Source organism: Oncorhynchus tshawytscha, linkage group LG25 (assembly GCF_018296145.1).
Source record: "Oncorhynchus tshawytscha isolate Ot180627B linkage group LG25, Otsh_v2.0, whole genome shotgun sequence".
Taxonomy (NCBI): domain Eukaryota; kingdom Metazoa; phylum Chordata; class Actinopteri; order Salmoniformes; family Salmonidae; genus Oncorhynchus; species Oncorhynchus tshawytscha.
Genome location: NC_056453.1, coordinates 18,887,704 through 18,911,038, shown reverse-complemented (window position 1 = coordinate 18,911,038; position 23,335 = coordinate 18,887,704). Strand labels below are relative to the sequence as shown.

General features: G+C 42.6%; 1 protein-coding gene across 4 annotated transcripts in view; it reads right to left on the bottom strand.

The window, feature by feature from the left end:
* The window catches only part of myocd (myocardin), a 141,787-nt gene that overhangs the window by 94,503 nt on the left and 23,949 nt on the right, over window positions 1–23,335 (bottom strand). For all 4 annotated transcript variants that reach the window (XM_024401449.2, XM_042306073.1, XM_042306075.1 and 1 more), the window contains exon 3: window positions 21,163–21,231. The gene's annotated coding sequence lies outside the window, so the exon portion shown is untranslated. The remainder of the gene's footprint in view (window positions 1–21,162; window positions 21,232–23,335) is intronic.

Genomic DNA, 23,335 nt, shown 5'->3' with positions numbered 1-23,335 from the left:
TTGTAATAAAGAGAGCACGACTAACAGCGTTTTGACCATCGCCTGGAAACACCTATAAAACACCTTTATCAGAACAAAAATCAGAGATCCTTTATCCATTAGATTTATCGTTGTATTCAACAGTATCAATGGTACAGGATGGTCTCTCTCCAGGAACAGGGTTAGATCGACCTACTATACATGATGGTCTCTCTCCAGGAACAGGGTTAGATCGACCTACTATACAGGATGGTCTCTCTCCAGGAACAGGGTTAGATCACCCTGCTGTACAGGATGGTCTCTCTCCAGGAACAGGGTTAGATCACCCTACTATACATGATGGTATCCCCCCAGCAACAGGGTCGGAGAGCCCTGCTGTACATGATGGTCTCTCTCCAGGAACAGGGTTAGATCGACCTGCTGTACATGATGGTCTCTCTCCAGGAACAGGGTTAGATCACCCTGCTGTACATGATGGTCTCTCTCCAGGAACAGGGTTAGATCACCCTGCTGTACAGGATGGTCTCTCTCCAGGAACACGGTCGGAGAGCCCTGCTGTAGATGATGGTATCCCCTCAGCAACAGGGTCGGAGAGCCCTGCTGTACAGGATGGTATCTCTCCAGGAACAGGGTCGGAGAGCCCTGCTGTACATGATGGTATCTCTCCAGGAACAGTGTTGGAGCACCCTGCTGTACAGGATGGTCTCTCTCCAGGAACAGGGTCGGAGAGCCCTGCTGTACAGGATGGTATCGCTCCATGGACAGGGTTGGAGAGCCCTGCTGTACAGGATGGTATCGCTCCATGGACAGGGTTGGAGAGCCCTGTTCTAGGAGAAGCCCATCACAATGTTTCACAGTGAAGTTTCATTGTAATAAAGAGAGCACGACTAACAGCGTTTTGGCCATTGCCTGGGAACACCTATAAAACAGCTTTATCAGAACATAAATCAGAGATCCTTTATCCTTCAGATGTATTGTTGTATTCACCCAGCTCATGAGGAATACTGGATGTGCCACTAAGATTGAATCTTTAAAGTTTAGTGGCCCACAACGTGTGTGCATGTGTGTGTGTATGTGTGTGTGTATGTGTGTGTGTGTGTGTGTGTGTGTGTCATGTGAAGCACCCCTGTGTTTACAGATGTAGGATCTTAATTTGATTACCCTGTTGCAGAACTTTCCTACAATGCAGGAAATGTAAAATGTGTAGTGCATTTGAGGTTTAAAAAGGCTTCTGAAGTTTGCAATTTACACTTTGAAATTTCAGACTTGATTTTCTGTCACAAAAAAAGTATCAACCCCTCACAAAAATTAATTATAATCCACATAATAATTCACATTTCCTGTTGCTGCAGGATTATTTTCCTGCTGTAAGCAAACTGGCTCAAATTAAGATCCTACATCTGTACAGGGTCCAGGGGCAGTGATCCACAGTGTAACCACAGATACTGGAGAGGGGTCATAGCTGTACAGGACACCCCCGAGAGGGAAACAAACAGTGAGGTGTCACAGTGAAACCTGCTCCCTCTAATTGGCTGCTAATTAGTGAATGGGTCTCTGGTCTCTGGTTGTTATTCTGAGAGGGCTCTGTCTAACAAGGGTCAGAAGGTTGGAGGCCCATCACACATACAGTGAACTCTGCTGCTCATGTGCTGCCTGGATGCCAAGGTGACAGGTGAATGAGAACGGAGAACAGTAGTTCTGTCTGTGTAGTGTCTTAGCTAGTACCTTTAAAAAGGTATTCATCAAAATGACTGCAAGTCAGCGTGTAAAGCTGTGTAACTCCCAGATGCTGAAGAATCCACACATTTCTCGTACTCTCTGGTGCTCTTTTAAAGTGGTTTACTGTAGCTCTTAAGCCTGAGCTCAAGAAAAAAAAGCCTACCTCCAATGTGAACTAATTCATCTGAGAAGAAACACTTCACACATGCAGTAGGTGACACACGTCCCTTTGTCTTCTAAACACATCTCAAAGAAAAGTTCGTTTTTGTTTAAAAGCAACCATCATTTCTGTGCAGAGTTCTATGTTATGGTTCGGAGACGTTACACAACGCAGTGTAAATAGTTTACTTTAAACCTCTGCTGGCTTTTAGAAAGTCAACTTGCCGCTGTTTTAGTGTGACATACCAAAGGGAGACTCTGATTAGCTTCAAACACCTTGTGCTTTGAATTACCTGCTGGCTCGTTGGATTTAGTTGAGGAATCTAGCTGTTGACTATTTGATTCATTTCCATACATTGTTGACTCAAAAACAATGAATGCAGAATGCATGTCCTGGGGACATGTAACTAACTATGTTCTTTAGATTATGTCATGGTAAGCTTACATCACCAATGAACACCAATATTAGGACAGTTATATTAGGTTTAGAGGGTGAGCAAGCTATACAGAGATTATACATGTCCAGGTAGACTCTCTCGTCGATTCACAGTTAATCTATGAAAGCCAACAACATATATCAACTAGAAAAACGCAACTTCAAACAATACTGATTACTTTATAGTGGATGAGGTGCGCTTCGCCCCAAAGCGCTTTGAGCACCTGGTAGAAAAGCTCTATATAAATCCAATCTAGTCGTATTATCAGAGTCTCAGCCAAGCTGACACGAAACAATGCACACAGCCACAGCATTGCACGTTGTTCGTCTATGAAGACCAACATTGTTGCAACAACATATCAACTAAAAATGCGTTATGAGAACGCTGAGCATAGAGCATCACAGCATTGCCACGTTTAGCCTAGCAGAGTGGTCGTCGGTCTCAGTCAAGCTGACATGAAACAACAGTGAATAGTAGCCCTCACATGTTCTGGGACAGTGGCAGTGAGAAGCAACTGTTTTCTCTCGGTAAATGCACCATTACAATGTTTATTTCCCCTCATTATGCATAACTAAATAAACAGGATCGTCCCACTGCAGGCCCTGTTCTCTGTTGTGAAAGTGATTGTTTTGCCTAAAATACATTGTGTAATCATAATACTGAAGGCTGATTCGGGGTCTGCTACAGATGTCACTAAGACGTTTAGAATAAAGATGTGGCCGAATGGAATATTCTCAAGGTCCAGAAATAGCACAGTAATCACAGGGGTCTGGTATTTCAATCTGTTCTAACGAGCCCTCAAAACTACCGTCCTACCTGTCAATCACCCAAAAACATTTTTCAAAGCACGACTTACAAAGATACATGTAATTGATCACAAAAATGACAGCAGATAATTGTTAATGATTATTCAGTTGCATAGTTTATGTTATTTGTTCTGGAATGTTCTGGAATGTTAATAGGCCTCCTGACCACCAAAGACATCAATTAACTAAGGTTTATGTGTTTTCTATTTTGTTGATAACTTCTTGACGAACTATATTTCAGCACCATAAGAGCAAGGAATCGACCAATGATTCGTGTTTCACAATAGTGCCATAGGGCATATTCCATGGATAACATAATCACCATCATCATGAAAACATCATCAAAATCATGTTCTCAATATACTGTAGGCCCACTCACCTTCCAGGGGGAATATTTAAATAAAGACATACATCTACTGATTATTGTGACAGTATCTCACATAATCTAAATGGAGCTGGCTTCTCGTTGGATTAAAGAAGATCGAAGGATATGGATATGACCGTGCAAAGGTCTACTCCGATTCAGAGAATAAATCTCGAAGTCTACTCATCTAACGCCAAGAATCCAGCATAAGGCATTTAAAGCCGAGCAGATTAGGCAGTACTTTCTCTTTATTAACATTGTTCTGTGTGCAATAATGTACGCGTGTGTGGTTACTTTTTGGGGGGTTTTGAGACTTGGCTCGAAGCTCCCTCTTTTCCCATCGTTTGACATGTAAACATGCAAAACACAGTTAAGACCTCAACCTTCAAACATTCATCCCAAGGACAGAGAGAAGGAATCAAATACGACAAAAGAAATTGCTCAAAGGAGATCGTCTTTAGTTCTGTATGTTTATCATGGCTATAGAATAAAGGAAACCCATGTATATTATTATTTCTCCACGCGGCTGCTTGTCCCTTCGCTCCCTTCCCTCGTCACAACGACTATGTTTTGACGGAGCACGGTGATGGCTGTTGCCGCAGTAATCCCTGATTTCCTATAACGGGCGGAGCGCGGCAGGCCGGGGCCTGGCAGAGCCTCTGACTAATAGCTTTCTTTTCAAATGACTGCTTTGCTACACAACTTCAGAAGGAGGCAGCGAGCGTGAAATTCAATTATGCTGCACACGCTCCGCGGCTTTCGGCCAGAGTTGTCCTCTCTAATCCGCACCGCGCCCCCGAGGATTCTCCACAGACAGACACCCCCCTCAGGTTCTCTCCCCCTGTTCTTTTCTCTCCTGGCTCTCCCCTTTCCCACGGATTTCCCCACTCTTTTCCCTGGTTTTCCCCCCTAGATCTTCTACTCACTCTCCCCTTCAGGTTCTCTCCCTCCAGGCATTACCCCCCCCTTTGGTTCTTTCCCCTCAATTCCTCCCAGGCTCTCTCCCCAACCCTCTACTAAAATTCTCCAGTCCTCTCTCCCTGTACCTAACCTCTCCTTTCATTTCCCTACCCATTCCTCGGGCCTTGTTATGTCCTTAGACCACAACCTCTAGCTAGGTTTCGTCATTCTACATTCCTTACGTCAGTGTCAATAATGTAAAAGGCAATAGGTACTAGAAGGTACTGTTTCCAGCGGATGTGACTAGTCAGCTTGCGTTGCTCTACATGTGACTGTCGACTTGTGTGGGTCTCAAAACATAAAGAGCCCAATGGATACTGATTGGCCACTGGGGTAAGGCTGGGGTACTGTACTTTGGCTGCCTACGAGGAAGTCAAAGCCTAGACTTTATGAAGGCTAGAAATTATTCAATGTTACCGGAGGTGCGGCCAGGACAAACTACTCAAATGAAATGAAATGACATTTTGTTTGTCACATGTGCCGAATACAACAGGTGTAGACCTTTCAGTGAAATGCTTACTTACAAGCCCTTAACCAACAATGCTTTAACTTAAGAAAAAAAGTGTTTGGTAAAAAAATAGATAAGTAAAAATTGAAAATAGTAACAAATAATTAAACAGCAGCAGCAGCAGTAAAATAACAAGTGAGACTATATGCAGTCATGGCCAAACGTTTTGAGAATGACACAAATATTAATTTTCACAAAGTCTGCTGCCTCAGTTTGAATGATGGCAATTTGCATATACTCCAGAATGTTATGAAGAGTGATCAGATGAATTGCAATTAATTGCAAAGTCCCTATTTGCCATGCAAATGAACTGAATCCCCAAAAAACACACTGCATTTCAGCCCTGCCAAAAGGACCAGCTGACATCATGTCAGTGATTCTCTCAATAACACAGGTGTGAGTGTTGATGAGGACAAGGCTGGAGATCACTCTGTCATGCTGATTGAGTTCGAATAACAGACTGGAAGCTTCAAAAGGAGGGTGGTGCTTGGAATCATTGTTCTTCCTCTGTCAACCATGGTTCTCTGCAAGGAAACCCGTGCTGTCATCATTGCTTTGCACAATAAGGGCTTCACAGGCAAGAATATTGCTGCCAGTAAGATTGCACCTACAGTGGGGCAAAAAAGTATTTAGTCAGGCACCAATTGTGCATGTTCTCCCACTTAAAAAGATGAGAGAGGCCTGTAATTTTCATCATAGGTAGACTTCAACTATGACAGACAAAATTAGAAAAAAAATCCAGAAAATCACATTGTAGGATTTTTTAATGAATTTATATGCAAATTATGGTGGGTATTTGGTCACCTACAAACAAGCAAGATTTCTGGCTCTCACAGACCTGTAACTTCTTCTTTAAGAGGCTCCTCTTTCATCCACTCGTTACCTGTATTAATGGCACCTGTTTGAACTTGTTATCAGTATAAAAGACAACTGTCCACAACCTCAAACAGTCACACTCCAAACTCCACTATGGCCAAGACCAAAGAGCTGTCAAAGGACACCAGAAACAAATTGTAGACCTGTACCAGGCTGGGAAGACTGAATCTGCAATAGGTAAGCAGCTTGGTTTGAAGAAATCAACTGTGGGAGCAATTATTAGGAAATGGAAGACATACAAGACCACTGATAATCTCCCTCGATCTGGGGCTCCAAGCAAGATCTCACCCCGTGGGGTCAAAATGATCATAAGAATGGTGAGCTAACATCCCAGAACCACACGGGGGGACCTAGTGAATGGCCTGCAGAGAGCTGGGACCAAAGTAACAAAGCCTACCATCAGTAACACACTACGCCGCCAGGGACTCAAATCCTGCTGTGCCAGACGTGTCCCACTGCTTCAGCCAGTACATGTCCAGGCCCATCTGAAGTTTGCTAGAGAGCATTTGGATGATCCAGAAGAAGATTGGGAGAATGTCATATGGTCAGATGAAACCAAAATAGAACATTTGGTAAAAACTCAACTCGTCGTGTTTGGAGGACAAAGAATGCTGAGTTGCATCCAAAGAACACCATACCTACTGTGAAGCATGGGGGTGGAAACATCACGCTTCGGGGCTGTTTTTCTGCAAAGGGACCAGGACAACTGATCCGTGTAAAGGAAAGAATGAATGGGGCCATGTATCGTGAGATTTTGAGGGAAAACCTCCTTCCATCAGCAAGGGCATTGAAGATGAAACGTGGCTGGGTCTTTCAGCATGATAATGATCCCAAACACACCGCCCGAGCAACGAAGGAGTGGCTTCGTAAGAAGCATTTCAAGGTCCTGGAGTGGCCTAGCCAGTCTCCAGATCTCACCCCCATAGAAAATCTTTGGAGGGAGTTGAAAGTCCGTGTTGCCCAGCAACAGCCCCAAAACATCACTGCTCTAGAGGAGATCTGTATGGGGGAATGGGCCAAAATACCAGCAACAGTGTGTGAAAACCTTGTGAAGACCTACAGAAAATGTTTGCCCTCTGTCATTGCCAACAAAGGGTATATAACAAAGTATTGAGATAAACTTTTGTTATTGACCAAATACTTATTTTCCACCATAATTTGCAAATCAATTCATTTAAAATCCTAAAATGTGATTTTCTGGATTTGTTTTCTCATTTTGTCTGTCATAGTTGAAGTGTACCTATGATGAAAATTACAGGCCTCTCTCATCTTTTTAAGTGGGAGAACTTGCACAATTGGTGGCTGACTAAATACTTTTTTGCCCCACTGTAAATCAACCATTTATCGGATCATCAAGAACTTCAAGGAGAGCGGTTCAATTGTTGTGAAGAAGGCTTCAGGGTGCCCAAGAAAGTCCAGCAAGCGCCAGGACCGTCTCCTAAAATTGATTCAGCTGCGGGATCGTGCCACCACCAGTACAGAGCTTGCTCAGGAATGGCAGCAGGCAGGTGTGAGTGCATCTGCACGCACAGTGAGGCGAAGACTTTTGGAGGATGGCCTGGTGTCAAGAAGGGCAGCAAAGAAGCCACTTCTCTCCAGGAAAAACATAAGGGACAGACTGATATTCTGCAAAAGGTACAGGGATTGGACTGCTGAGGACTGGGGTAAAGTCATTTTCTCTGATGGATCCCCTTTCCGATTGTTTGGAGCATCTGGAAAATAGCTTGTCCGGAGAAGACAAGGTGAGCGCTACCATCAGTCCTGTGTCATGCCAACAGCAAAGCATCCTGAGACCATTCATGTGTGGGGTTGCTTCTCATCCAAGGGAGTGAGCTCACTCACAATTTTGCTTTATCTTGGCCAGGTCGCAATTGTAAATGAGACCTTGTTCTCAACTTGCCTACCTGGTTAAATGAAGGTGAAATAAAAAATAAATAAGAACACAGCCATGAATAAAGAATGGTACCAACACATCCTCCGAGAGCAACTTCTCCCAACCGTCCAGGAACAGTTTGGTGATGAACAATGCCTTTTCCAGCATGATGGAGCACCTTGCCATAAGGCAAAAGTGATAACTAAGTGGCTCGAGGAACAAAACATCGATATTTTGGGTCCATGGCCAGGAAACTCCCCAGACCTTAATCTCATTGAGAACTTGTGGTGAATCCTCAAGAGGCGGGTGGACAAACAAAAACACATTTTGACAAACTCCAAGCATTGATTATGTAAGAATGGACTGCCATCAGTCAGGATGTGCCCCAGAAGTTAATTGACAGCATGCCAGGGTGGATTGCAGAGGTCTTGAAAAAGAAGGGTCAACACTGCAAATATTGACTCTTTGCATCAACTTCATGTAATTGTCAATTAAAGCCTTTGACACTTATGAAATGCTTGTAATTATACTTCAGTATTCCATAGTAACATCTGACAAAAATATCTAAATACACTGAAGCAGCGAACTTTGTGGAAATTAATATTTGTGTCATTCTCAAAACTTTTGGCCACGACTGTACACAGAGTCAATGTGCAGGGGCAATTGAGGTAATTGAGGTAATATGTACATGTAGGTAGAGTTAAAGTGACTATGCATAGATAATAAACAGAGAGTAGCAGCAGCGTAAAAGAGGGGTCTGGGTAGCCCTTTGATTAGCAGTTCAGGAGTCATATGGCTTGGGGGTAGAAGCTGTTAAGAAGTCTTTTGGACCTCGACATCAACCACCCGAGCCACTGCCTGTTCACCCCGCTATCATCCAGAAGGCGAGGTCAGTACAGGTGCATCAAAGCTGGGACCGAGAGACTGAAAAACAGCTTCTATCTCAAGGCCATCAGACTGTTAAACAGCCACCACTAACATTGAGTGGCTGCTGCCAACACACTGACACTGACACTGACTCAACTCCAGCCACTTTAATAATGGGAATTGATGGGAAATGTAAATATATCACTAGCCACTTTAAACAATGCTACCTTATATAATGTTGCTTACCCTACATTATTCATCTCATATGCATACGTATATACTGTACTCTATATCATCGACTGTATCCTTATGTAATACATGTATCACTAGCCACTTTAACTATGCCACTTTGTTTACATACTCATCTCATATGTATATACTGTACTCGATACCATCTACTGTATCTTGCCTATGCTGCTCTGTACCATCACTCATTCATATATCCTTATGTACATATTCTTTATCCCCTTACACTGTGTATAAGACAGTAGTTTTGGAATTGTTAGTTAGATTACTTGTTGGTTATTACTGCATTGTCGGAACTAGAAGCACAAGCATTTCGCTACACTCGCATTAACATCTGCTAACCATGTGTATGTGACAAATAACATTTGATTTGATGATTTGATTTGATTTGACTTGGCGCTCCAGTAACGATTGCCGTGCGATAGCAGAGAGAACAGTCTATGGCTAGGGCGGCTGGAGTATTTGACCATTTTTAGGGCCTTCCTCTGACACCGCCTGATATAGAGGTCCTGGATGGCAGGAAGCTTGGCCCCAGTGATGTACTGGGCCATACGCACTGCCCTTTGTAGCGCTTTGCGGTCGGAGGCCAAGCAGTTGCCATACCAGGCAGTGATGCAACCAGAATGCTCTCAATGGTGCAGCTGTAGAACCTTTTGAGGATCTGAGGACCCATTCCAAATATTTTCAGTCTCCTGATGGGGAATAGGCTTTGTTGTACCCTCTTCACGACTGTCTTAGTGTGTTTGGACCATGATAGTTTGTTGATGATGTAAACACCAAGGAACTTAAAGCTCTCAACCTGTTCCACTACAGGCCTGTCAATATGAATGGGGGAATGCTCGGTCCTCCTTTTCCTGTAGTTCACAATCATCTCCTTTGTCTTGATCATGTTGAGGGAGAGGTGTTTGTCCTGGAAACCACACAACCAGGTCTCTGACTTCCTCCCTATAGGTTGTCTCGTCGTTGATCAGGCCTACCACTGTTGTGTCATCGGCAAACTTAATGATGGTGTTGGAGTCATGCCTGGCCATGCAGTCATGAGTGAACAGAGATTACAGGAGGGGACTGAGCACGCACCCCTGAGGGGCCCCTGTGTTGAGGATCAGCGTGGTGGATGTATTGTTACCTACCCTTACCACCTGGGGGCGGCCAGTCAGAAACTCCGGGATCCAGTTGCAGAGGGAGGTGTTTAACCCCAGGGTCCTTACCTTAGCGATGAGCTTTGAGGGCACTATTGTGTTGAAAGCTGAGCTGTCGTCAATGAATAACATTCTCACATAGGTGTTCCTAACTCAATTAGGAGATTGAACCCTCTCTTAAATGTTGCCTACCTAAAATAAAATACATGAAGTATACATTTAATTCATTCTAACCAGAGACGAAGATATCCAAAGTTCAGGCAATTGTGTTTGATTTAACAACTTGTCTTGCACTTGAAACTCATTACAACGGCCGCAAATAAGTGAGAAAATTAAGTTTCAACAACGTTCAAAGTAATCCTATGGGTTTTTGGTGAGTTAGTTACCAAGATTAAGTTTTATGAGGACATTTGGTCAAACAAATAACTGGATCTGACTCTGACCTGAATGGATTTGTGTGGGAGCACATACTGTATGTTACCATCACTGTGACCTCTACTGTAACTCCTGTCCTCTACTGGGTGAGTATGACACTGCTCATGTTCACATGGGAATTGGGTGGCAGCGTAGCCTAGTGGTTAGAGCGTTGGACTAGTAACCGAAATGGTTGCAAGTTCAAATCCTCCGAGCTGACAAGGTCGTTCTGCCCCAGAAAAAGGCAGTTAACCCACTGTTCCTAGGCCATCACTGAAAATAAGAATTTAACTGACTTAAAGAACAGAAATCCCCTCTTTGCTCTATGGAAGATCAGTCATACCTTATCTAGAGTGTTCTACACAGCTTTCTTATGGGGACTGACTGACCATCATGCAAGCATACCATAGCACACTTTGTTCCAAAAGAAAGTTAAGATTGGCCATCTCCTGCAAGCTATCCTAGACTGATGAGTATGTTATATCCAATGTTAGGATTTCTCTCTCTCAGGTTCTCTCCTTTCTTTTTCTGTATCTTTCCTCCCTTTCCATCTCTTCTTGGTCTAATCACTGTCTCCATGCTTGAGGAGGGAAAACACTGGTCAGGTCAGGACCCGACGACAAAGACTAGACGTGTTTTCTGACACAGATGAGAGGATGGGGGCCAGATATGGAGGAATGGAGGTGGGGAGGATGGAGGGGGCCTCCATGCCAGACACACGGATCAGCCAGGATGGCCAAGAAATGCAGGGGAGGTTTCCTGCCCCGGATCCTGGGTTGGGAACAGTGTATCCCATATCCCACTCTACTCCCATCCCCAGATCCCCGGAGACACAGAGCCACAGAGCAAGGGAGCCAGTAGGGCTGGAGCAGAGTAGGAGTCAGGGAGCAGAGAGAGGAATCACACCGTGTTCCTGTACCCACATACCTTCCTCTCTCTCAGCTAGCTGTTTTTTCTCGCTCTTTCCCTCTCTCTCCCCTCTTCAGGAGTCTAGTTGGACCAGAAACACTGTGAAGTGTTCCTGTGTGTGTGTGTGTGTGTGCGCTTAGAGGAGTCCCTTGGACCCAGTGGTTAACCACTGATTTGCACTAATGACACGCTGCTGTGATTTGTGCTACAATTTGCTGCGTGGCAAAGTTGTCTGATTCTAATGTTGATGTATGAGTCACAGAGGCTCTGAAGCTATGCCGAACCGTTCCAGCTATGGCCTGCAAAACACAGACATATAGACCTATCCCCTAATCTGACTGTGCTGGGGTTACTGTACTGTTGAACGTTCATATTATATAATTCACGAGAGATCATATATAACAAGACTAACAGGGCCACACAAATGGGACACGGGGGTGAAGTATCGAGACTAGAAAAGATTGAGGTTGATAAGGGACATTAGTATTCCCTTATCTTATCCCATAGACGGTTGTAGTATGGGAAATCCCATCGTCCTGTTCCCATCAAGAGAATGGGTCATAGGGGTACAAGAGACTAGGGACACATGAATCACCTCGTTAAATATCGTCCCCTTAAATCTATCTGCCGTTCAACAACTCACTCCATGTGACCCTTCACACTGTCTGTTTACATGCTTCTATTGGTTGACGGCAGAGCTACAGTAGAGGAGAGTCTCTCACTATGGGATTGAGTGGAGACCCTAAAAAAAACCTAAACAAAATGCCTCTGGGACCAGTCCAAAACAAGAGGCCATAGGGGGTATGGGGAGGAGGGGGGTTCGCTGGTTCGCTGGACTGGACTGAGGGGAAATCCCATAGAAAGACTGTGTGTGTGTCCTTGCGTGTGTGTGTGTGTAGATTCCAGCCAGCCAGCCAGCATGTAGTAAGAGACCCTGATATACTTAGCAGCAGCTGTAGGGATCATCTCTGGCTATTGGCTGTTCTGCTGCGGTACCCGGCCCGTCGCCGTGTTTGTTTGGGTCTGTTTGTGGACCATCAGATGGGAAACAAGGCAGACCAGCGTTCTCTGGAGGTCCTGAGGGACAAAGAGACCCAGACCGACCCACAGGATGGGGACATTGCCAACATGCCAAGATACCAATGCTAGAATGCCAGGGCACAAACTGCCCTGATTGTCTGTTACACAGGATTACATCAAGGCGTAGAGAAAGCAGTTTCTTTTTTTTTGCTGCTATACTGGAATTGTCACTTTTTGCCACTTTATCCTATTGCTGTCAGCACAGGAGGCTGGTGAATGGAATTAAACAAATGAAAACCATGTGTTTGATGAGTTCAATACCGTTCCATTTATGCCGGTCCAGCCATTACTATGAGCCTGTCTTCCCCAATTAAAGGTTCCACCAACCTGCTGTGTTTCTCAGGGTGTGAGCTACTTATTGAAATTTTGAAAATAGAACCAAAGCATAATTGTACGCTCAAGCAGGGCGAGCCTCTCGCAAACCTGGTGCTTCCATTTAAATGAATGGGAGCATCTCATACTAGGAAAAGCTGCGCATCCGGTGTAGCAGGCCCATAATGCATAAGATGGTGTACGTCATCCTGCCTGTCTTCACTGTGGGACAAAATAGATTGACTTGACTGTGGATCTCAGTTGTCGTACAAGATGGATGTGACAATGCTAATAGTGAGTGGATGAAAACACGTTCAGGAACCTGTTCAAGAATTGCCATCGCTCCTCACGATCGCCATCGCCACATCTAACATGTATTGGGGTGTTTATGACTGTGGGAATTATCTGATAACAAACGAAATGCTTGAAGTTATGACAAATTGCCTATACTCTACATATGTGTACTGTATATGTACATTGTATATGTTCAGAGTGCAAATTAACAACATATATGCTCCTATATTTATCTGAGAGTGATGTATCATATTAGTAACAATGATAGCATCAATATCGATAACTGTATCAATATCGATTACTGATCAATCAACCAATAACTAGTCATATCTGAAAGCGAAATGTTCGGCACATCCACCCTTTGTTTCAGTCAGTAGGGAAGTAACTCTAGTCCCTCCTGGCTTTGAGTGACCTTTCAGAGTTTGGTGAATGTGCCACGTCCAGTTTAGTAATATCATAAGCAAACACAGAGCCCTTCACTGAGCTATGAATCGTAAGTCACAGACGACGTGTATTAAGGCGGGAGGGAGCCCTGTATGAGAAAGTGCTAGCGTGGATTTAGACCTCCCCATGTCAGACTGTGTGGGAAACACAAAGAAAGGGGCAGGGACAGTCACAAGGGTCACCCTACTCCCAGAGATCTCCCTCTCTCTCTCTCTCTCTCTCTCACACTCTCTTATCTCCATCTCTTTCTCTATGTACAGGTACAGTGCCTTCAGAAAGTATTCACAACCCTGGACTTTTTCCACATTTTGTTGTGTTACAGCCTGCATTTAAAATGGATTCCATTGAGATGTTGTGTTACAGCCTGCATTTAAAATGGATTCCATTGAGATGTTGTGTTACTGGTCTACACACCATAATGGTGGAATTATGTCTTTAAGACATTTTTACAAATGACTCAATTCAACCCATTTGTTATGGCAAGCATACAGTAAATACGTTTAGAAGTACAAATTTGCTTAACAAGTCACATAATAAGTTGCATGGACTCACTCTGTGTGCAATGATAGTGTTTAACATGATTTATGAATGGCTACTTCATCTCTGTACGCCACACATACAATTATCTGTAAGGTTCCTCAGTCGAGCGGGGAATTTCAAACACAGATTCAATCACAAAGACCAGGGAGGTTTTCCAATGCCTCGCAAAGAAGGGCTCCTATTGGTATATGAGTAAAAAAAATAAAAAAGCAGAAACTGACTATCCCTCTGAGAAAGGTGAAATGATTAAGTACACTTTGGATGGTGTATTAATACAGGCGTCCTTCCTAACAGTGGAATTATCTCCAACTGGCGGAGAGGAAGGAAATCGCTCAGAGATTTCACCATGAAGCCAATTGTGACTTTAAAACAGTTACAGACAATGCAATTACTCCACAATACTAACCTAAATGACAGAGTGAAAAGAAGGAAGCCTGTATAGAATACACATATTCTAAAACATACATCCTGTTTGCAATAAGGCACTAAAGTAAAACTGTAAAAAATTAGGGGCAAATCCAAAACAACACATCACTGACTCCCACTCTTCATATTTTCAAGCATGGTGGTGGCTGCATCATGTTATGGATATGCTTGTCATCAAAAAGTACTAGTGAGTATTTTAGGATAAAAAGGAAATGGAATAGAGCTAAGCACAGGCAAAATCCTACTGAAAAACCAGGTTCAGTCTGCTTTCCAACAGACACTGGGAGACAAATTCACATTTCAGCAAGACAATAACCGAAAACACAAGGCCAAGGATTTGCTTACCAAGGCAACATTGAATGTTCCAATTTGGCAAGGCTTGAAAATGGTTGTCTAGCAATGATCAACAACCAACTTGACAGAGCTTGAAGATTTTTAAACAGAATAATGTGCAAAGCTCTTAGATACTTACCCAGAAAGACTCACGGCTCTAATCGCTGCAAAAGTTGATTCTAACATGTATTGACTCAGGGGTGTGAATACTTAAGCAAATGAGATTTTCTGTACTTCATTTTCAATAAATTAGCAAAAAGTTTGAAAAACATGTTTTCACTCGTCATTATGGGGTAGTGTGTGCGGATGGGTTCAAATTTTTGTAACAACAAAATGTGGAATAAGTCAAGGGGTATGAATACTTTCTGAAGTCTCTCTCTTACACACCCACATCACTGTCCCTAAACACTTCCTGTACGTACGTTTCTACATGTCTCCCACCTCTCACACTCTTATTCACTCTCCTCAATACCCATCACCCTCTCTGTCTCCCTCTCGCTCTGTTTAGTCTGGCAGTTTACAAAGAATATACAAAAGGTCAGCGTCCTATCAATGTATGTTTATAAGATTAGCAATATCTCTTTTGATGTGTGTGTTTAATGAGGTTTATTTACAATTTTAATTTCCAAAGAAGCAAACAAACGTGGTGTATTATTCAAATGTTATATGATGTCATTATTTATATTAGGAGCGTCATTTTCGAAAAACACAACCCAAATAAAATGATTATTTCGTTGCTGAGAATCACAAACACATCGTTGGGCCTTGGTCACATTGCACCTGTTAATAAAGCACAGGCACTAGCTGTTTTCTGAGCCTGGGAGGACAGAAGATAGAAATAGCTTTCCCATGAGCTTTGGGTCTAAAATAAAGAGCAGTGGCAAGGAACGCCCACTGCAACAGAGAGACGACCTCTGTCGTGGGAACCATGTCAAACTGTCTGTTAACTTCTGAACAGGATCTACTGTACATAATACATTAAATACCTGTATTGACCTCGCTAATAGTATGATCATTTATCTTTGGTGGGTAAATACAGTGGTAGAAGGGAGGAAGAGTGTGTGTATGTGTGTATATATGTGTATATGTGTATGTTGTTTGTGTGTGTGTGTGTGTGTGTGTGTGTGTGTGTGTGTGTGTGTGTGTGCGCGCGCATGTGTGTACTAGCAGGAGACCCCTATGAGGAAGGACTGCGCTGTAGCTTTGTCTTAAGAACCCCAATGAAAGTAATCATTACTCATTGTGCATTTATTTCTAGTGTTATTATTTTTTATGTTTTATATTAGTTCCATTTTTTTCTCTCCGTATTGTTGGGAAGGGCCAGTAAGAAAGCATTTCACTGTTAGTCTAAACCTGTTGTTTATGACGCATGTGACAAATAACATTTTATTTGATTTCCAGTTCAAAAAGGTTCCTTGAGCCACCCGAGTGGCGCAGCGGTCTGAGGCACTGCATTGCTGTGCTTGAGGCGTCACTACAGACCCGGGTTTGATCCCCGGCTGTGTCACAGCCGGCCGTGACCGATTTCCTTGTCCCATCGACCTTTAGCGACTCCTTGTGCGGTGTTGGGCGCCTGCAAGCTGGCTTCGGTCGGCAGCTGGACAGTGTTTCCTCAGACACATTGTTGCTGCTGGCTTTCAGATAAAGCGAGCAGTGTGTCAAGAAGCAGTGCGGGTCCATATGAGAGTTGCAGCGATGGAACAAGACTGTAATTAACAGGGGAGAAAAAGGGTTAAAGGTACCAAAAAAAAGGTTCCTTGAGGAAACCCTCTGAAAAGGGTCTTCAAGTAACCCCAGTTCAAACTGGAACCTTATGGTGATGGGAGGGATTCAATTTTGAACCTTTTTAATAATATATTGTAGAGGTGGCAGACCTCTACAATATATGAGATTGAGGGCGTGGCTTTCAGATAGTTATTTTTGGCCACCTGTTAGCGTAAATGTCATTCCTATTCATCATGTTAAGTTTGTGGTGTACTAGGGTAAAACTTTCCTTGAATATTTATGCATATTACATATTCTAATATAATATTAACATGGCTGATTACACACTGTATGGTAATAAAGTGGTAATTATTCAAACTTTGGGATTTGCATAGGCTCTTGAAGAACTCATACACCTCCGTTAGCCTCTTTGAAGCTACAAAACACTAAGGGTTCAACATGTGATAACAATACAACAGATGAACAGGAATAACATTTACTCTAACGGGAGGCCCAAAAAATATATATCTTAAAGCCTTCACTCCAGGGTTCCTCCAGGAACCTGTTGCTACAATTAACCATTAAAGGTTCCTCCAAGAACACCTCAACTAACCGAAGGTGCTACCCGTTATCGAGACGGCAAACAAGTCCACAATGTTAGGTAAAGCAATAACACCTACACAATGCAATGACCGTTTATTAACAGGAAACTGGAGGAGATTCCATGAAAATTAGTCAACTGTCCGGTTGTTATAGCGACAGTAGAGCATCCGTTGAACCGAAGCGAAGCACACAGACAGACAGGGCGACCGGTACACCTTTGTCTGGTCTTCTCAGGCTGTGCTCTACTTCAATGATGATGACTCTGTTTTGGCCATGAATCCCTTTTTCCACTGCTGAAAAGTTATTCATAATCCTCCTAATAATTCAGCGTTGTACAGAGAGAGGGAAAGAGAGGAAAAGAGAGAGAGAGAGTATTCACAATCTAAATTTGAAGTTCTTCAGAAGTGAATGGGTTTGTCATCTGCTGTAATAATAACAGTCAGTTTTCCATGTCTCTGGGCCTGTAAGGGAGGCTGTTTACATGGGGAACACTAAAAGATCCAGAGGGGAGACAACAGCCCCAGATTCTCCCCACCCGCAGGGCCTCGTGGGTGGGCAGTGTTTCACCCAGACACCCCCAGACGCACGAAGATCATCCAGAGGCGTGGACAGATTTTTTTTTAAAGAAGAAGGGAGAAATTGACAGATTCTATGCCAAATAGCCTATTTAATGACAAAGCCCTTTCAACTTTTGTTATCTGGACCTAAGAGCTTGTCACTTTAAAGGGGAAAGTTGAAAAATGAAGAGATTATCCATAAACAAGAGACTGTGGAAACCCCCTTTCATCTATGTGGTCCAGTTAAGTGAGGTTCATAGCGACAAGGTCAAATGCTGCAGGTTAGAGGTCAGAGGTCATGGTGGGAGCTAAATCAAAGGTCATGAAACGTGACATCACTTACTGCTTTACTGCACATCTGATTGTGATTTTGAATCTAAATATAGTCCATCACTTTCACTAGCAGGGGAACAAACTGTATAGAAACAGACTGAATGTACAAACTGATGAAAAAAATGGTTCATACAATCAATTGATCTTTAGGTATAGCCTACCAACCGATACATCCAGCAAGTAGACTAGTCCTAACTTAATCTATGACAATTAACACTACAACTTAGACTACACAGACTGTGTGTAGTGCAGTCTCCTCTCTCTTCTCTCCAGGTGTTTCTGTGCTCTAACTCCCTGTTCTCTCCTCTTCTGAACTCCCATGACTTCCCCCTCTGGGGATAATTTATGGAGAGAACCCGCATCCAACTCTACTGTCTTCTACAGTACAAAGCTTTCCTCTTCCACCTGATCTTCATTACCCTGCTATAACACATGTTTATGAGGATCCACATCTTGTATCTTGTATCTTTTCCATAGACAAGAGTTCATAGAGCAACAGGTTAGAGACGGGAGATGAACCAGTAAATTACATGGGTCGGAAAAATTTAACTTCTCTTTAGATTCCTAATATATGTGCAGTGCCCAAGACCCTCATTTTGTATTGCCTGTAACATCATAACTGTAACATGTATTGTATCTCTGTGCATGTGTGTGACTGGTAGGCTATAGATAATGTATTTCCCTGGAACAAAAATGTTCCAGATATTTACTTAGCTTGCGTTGAGTGGAGTCTAGGCTTTCATCGTTAATCCTAAATAAAGACCTGTTCTCCACGCAGGAGCTCATGCAAGGCCACAAATCATTCCTATTTATATGCACCTATATTTCTCATATGAAATGGTAAACAAGTCAATCTCTTTCCAGCATCTCAGATATGACTCTGAACTCAGACCAGAAAGCTTTTCACAGTAACTCTTGTCAAGGCAAGGAGAGTTCTGACAAGCTTTACTGACGTTTTTATGAACCTCGGAAGAAAAATGATTTTCCCAAACAACAAAGCACTTCCCTTCTCTTTGGGAGTATATTAAGATTCTTCAAAATTATCAGACACAACCTTTAAAGGGCGGCTGAACTTCCTGGTTTGACCTTGTTTTAGATTTGGTTCATTAAGAAATGCCAGCGGCCATTACTGAATTCAAACGTGAGTTTGTTTCGGGGGTGTGGTTTGATGTGGGTGTCTCGTGTTTGTGTTTGCAGGTGTGAAGAGTTAGACAAATTATTTTGCCAATTAGCTTCAACCGGTTGGTGTGTGCCCTTGGAAAAGTTAGTTTCACTTGGATAGCCTATCTCCGGGGTTAGTTAGGGACCGTCAATAAATTACATAATGTAAATTAGACAATATTTCACCTTTAGTTCTCATTAAATTCTTTAAAAATGTTAATTTTTACAATTTAAAGTTGGTTTGTGGTTTTAAAGTCACTGACATTTTTAGCTAATTTTAACATATTCTCCCATATTCGTACAATGTGGAACTTACCGATGCTCCCTAACTAGCCCCATCGGGATACTCAAAGTCAACCCATATTTACTGCACTTCGAATTGATGATTACTTGTGTTCTGCCAGCTGTGGGCATGTGTGCAGGATTGAAACAAACCCAACCTTTTATGTTGTGATGCAGTCACTACCACAACCCTCACCAAACTCAGTTTTGGACGACACTGACTTTATGACCAAAATTATCCTATTTACTGTTTCTGACTCATATCGATGCCAAATAGGTTTTTTTAAATGACAAGTTGGTTTAAGGGCAATTGCTCTTTAACATTCACAAGCTTTCCTTTTCTCAGTGTGTTTGATACTAAGATGGCTGGATGTATTCAATCATTTCTTCTTCATTAATAGATATCTCATCATGATAGAAATCATTCAGCATAGAAATCCAGTCTATGTCTATGCATTGCAGCTGCAGTGTGCTCATATAGCGCCATTATTATATCACAGCTCTGGGAACTAAAACGAGATGTGTGACCTCAGATTGACCTCTGTGGTGACTTTAGACCTAAAGGAAGTGCCACATGGGCTAAATCTCCTTTTAGGACAACACATTAACCTCTCCATGTCCTGGAGAGGCTTTGATGGAAGCCATGATCCCCCCCAAAACACTAGTATTCTGCTCTAATACACAGGCTATAGTAAAGAAGCATGATATGCACCAAATACAGACATGAAGATACACACACTAAGCTGCCCTATCACCTGATTGTATTGTGTGTGTGTGTGTGTGTGTGTGTGTGTGTGTGTGTGTGTGTGTGTGCATAATGCATGCCGTCTGACCTTAACAGCGAAGCATCTTTCCAGGAAATAGAATGAGAAAAAATGCAAACAAAACTAGACGTACGAAAAGCAGAGGGCTGTTTCACTCTCGCTAGTTAGATGTTATAGTTCTCCTGACGCCAAGCGGTTTGAAAACAACACTGCTGCCGCGAAACCCTGACATGGACAAGGCCTCATGTGCTTGTCTGTGACATGTCAGAGAAAGCACAACTTAGTAAAATGTCAAACAACTACTAAAACGTAATCGTATACTACGAGCTGCTGTTATATCATATTGACATTAGTCACGTTCTCAAGCAACTCCATTATTTGGTTGAACATGCAAAATGATTGGTGTTAGAAATAAAATAAACACTTGATGTTAAACATTCCCTATAAATATTTTATGTAATGGGAACTTGGTGTAAGTTGGCACTTTAAGTCGAGGAGAAACGGTTTGCAATGAAGTTCTGAAACTGTGTGAATGACACAGAGGAGGGCTATTCATATTCCACTTGTTTTCACAGGGGACAAACAGGCACCCACGCACACATACATGCACATGTGAATGCATGCACGCGCACACACAGTAAGGCATGGGCGCGCACGCACATGGGACAAACACACACACACACACACAGATTCATATTCCACTCTCTAGCTTTTTTGACACGGGCCAAATATCACTTTGACTGACGGGGGAATGTGTTGTTCTTAAGGTTTGAAATGAGGCTAGATTTGAACCCATGGATAAATCCTGATGAAAGTGACACAGAAATGTGTATGTGTGCCAGAGCACTGACTGTTTTTATACTATAGCGTAGATATAACAAATTAAATAAAGGCATTTGAACTTTTCACTAGTTTACATTTACATTTCAGTCACCAGTTGAACAGTGTCCAGCAACTTTGAGTGTGAAATAATATTTGGCCTCAAACCAACATCTCAACCATAAAAGGCACAAGGCTTCCAGTCATTTTGGTGAAATGTTGCTGTTGGCTTTATTACAAAAAAAGGGCCTTACCTGTTCACAGGTTGTAGCTTGACATTCTCCACCTACGTACATTCGTGCCTCAGAGTTGTGTCTTCAAATCTGTCACAAACACATTCAAATGTATGTTCATTTAGTACAATTATATTTGGAGCATTATGCTGGATGCATCATCATCATCATCAAGGTGATTCCTTCCAAGGGAGGGACAGGCGCTATTTTTGTATTTTATAGATCTGAACCAATCATATCGTTGTTGTATTGTGGACAGTTCGTTTACATCAGACAGTGATTGATAACCCAGAACAGTTACACAAGTCAGATGAGAGCTCACATCAGTCCAGAGGCTTTGAATCACATGGGTATGGTTGGAAACATTTTCCTCTGTCTGCTGAGGCAACAAGCTGCCAAGTAAACATCCACGTAATCAGCCAGTCTGCCCGTAAACACATGAGAATAAGAGGATCAGAATGTTCGCACAATTCATGTCAATCCCGGCATTGCCAATAACACCGATATATCCGAGCAGGCACTGGGAGAGGGGGCCATGTCATGGCCACGGTCCAGCTATTGGACTAAGGCTTGATTTGAGAAATCCAGAACCCAGTGTTTCTGTTTATTATGCAACCTGGTGGTTCCAAAAATACAACACGGGGTATTCTGCCAGTTTATCCGACTGCTTCAGAAGGATAGAAACCTACCTGACTGTCTGTTGAAAACTGGTTGGACTTAATTGCTTTTAGTTGGTGCTCCATAAAACATTTGAAAGTGAGGAGTGACAGCTCCACACACACACAAATGCACACAGACACGGAAGTACACATTAACCTACGCATACACGCGCACTCCCTCAGTCTATTTGACTGACAAGAGAGAGAGAGAGAGAGAGAGAATGGACAACAGAACAGAGATATCAGAAACTGTTGGTGTTGGTCGCCCAGTGAGGCAGCCACGGTGTTTGGTTACTGCTCGTGTGTTTACTGTATTTCTTAGTTAACTTGTAGAACGCAGCAAAACATTTCATCAATTTTGTATATGATGTATGTAAACTTTGTGTAAATTCCTCTGTTTCTACATGTCTATTGCAAGCAGCACCATATCAGTAAGTCAAATTCTGAGTATGTGTAAATGTACTTGGTGATTCTGATCAACATTCTGCATCACTCGAATGTCTATTTTCTGATGAATTTTCTATTTTCTGACAAACACACACACACTGGAAAATTCCCATGACATTGTCTATTGGCGTACAGAGATAAGTCAGACATGAGTAAGTAGGTGGTGGCCACACCACTGTAAATTTCACTGTAAATTCACGCAACACATCTTGAAAGGCTGTATCATATAATTTGAACACATCAGTGCATTTGTTATTCTAATAATCCATATAAAGTGCAGTAATTTGTTAAATTGGAGGCACGTGTGAAATACTATATAAGATACTGGAAAATCAAACGAGAGATGGCTGATGTTGCTCTGTTGAATGATTTGGCATAAGCTGCATTTTGCAGAGAACATGTTTTTTAGAGACAGGTGGGACTGTTTTGCAGAAAGTAGATTGCCTCATCAGCTATCGTTTTACAAAACCAATCTCGTAGGATTTAATACCTACTTTCGAAAGACATGCTATTCCGGTACACATCCAAGTGCTCCATCCACCCTCTTGTTTTTGGCAACAGGTACTTTTCAGTGGGCATCTCACAGGCCTCGATGAGTCAATGTTTTAGATGTAATCATTAGCAAAGTGACCAGTTACATACAATTTCCATCACACAAAAGGTTGAAGTCTGTCGAGGTTTCTTTGGCATCAGGGTTCAAAATACGAATGGAGCAACAGACGGCACCCACATCGCCATAAAAGGACCATCCCAAAACTAGTTCAACTATGTGAACAGAAAACGCTTCCATTCACTTAAAGTTGTAATATATAAGAATTGCTCCACCATTTCCTGGTTGATCAAATTAGAATACTTTGCCTAATTTCAGGTTATGTGACAAAACAAGGACTCAGAGTGTAGAGATTCGATTCTGATGATTCTGTGCTTCCAAATTTGTAGCAACAGTTTGGGGAAAGACCTTTCCTGTTTCAGCATGACAATGGTCCATACAGAAATGGTTTGTCAAGATTGGTGTAGAAAAAATTGACTGGCCTGCACAGAGCCCTGACCTCAACCCAATCAACCCCACCTTTGGGATGAATTGGAAG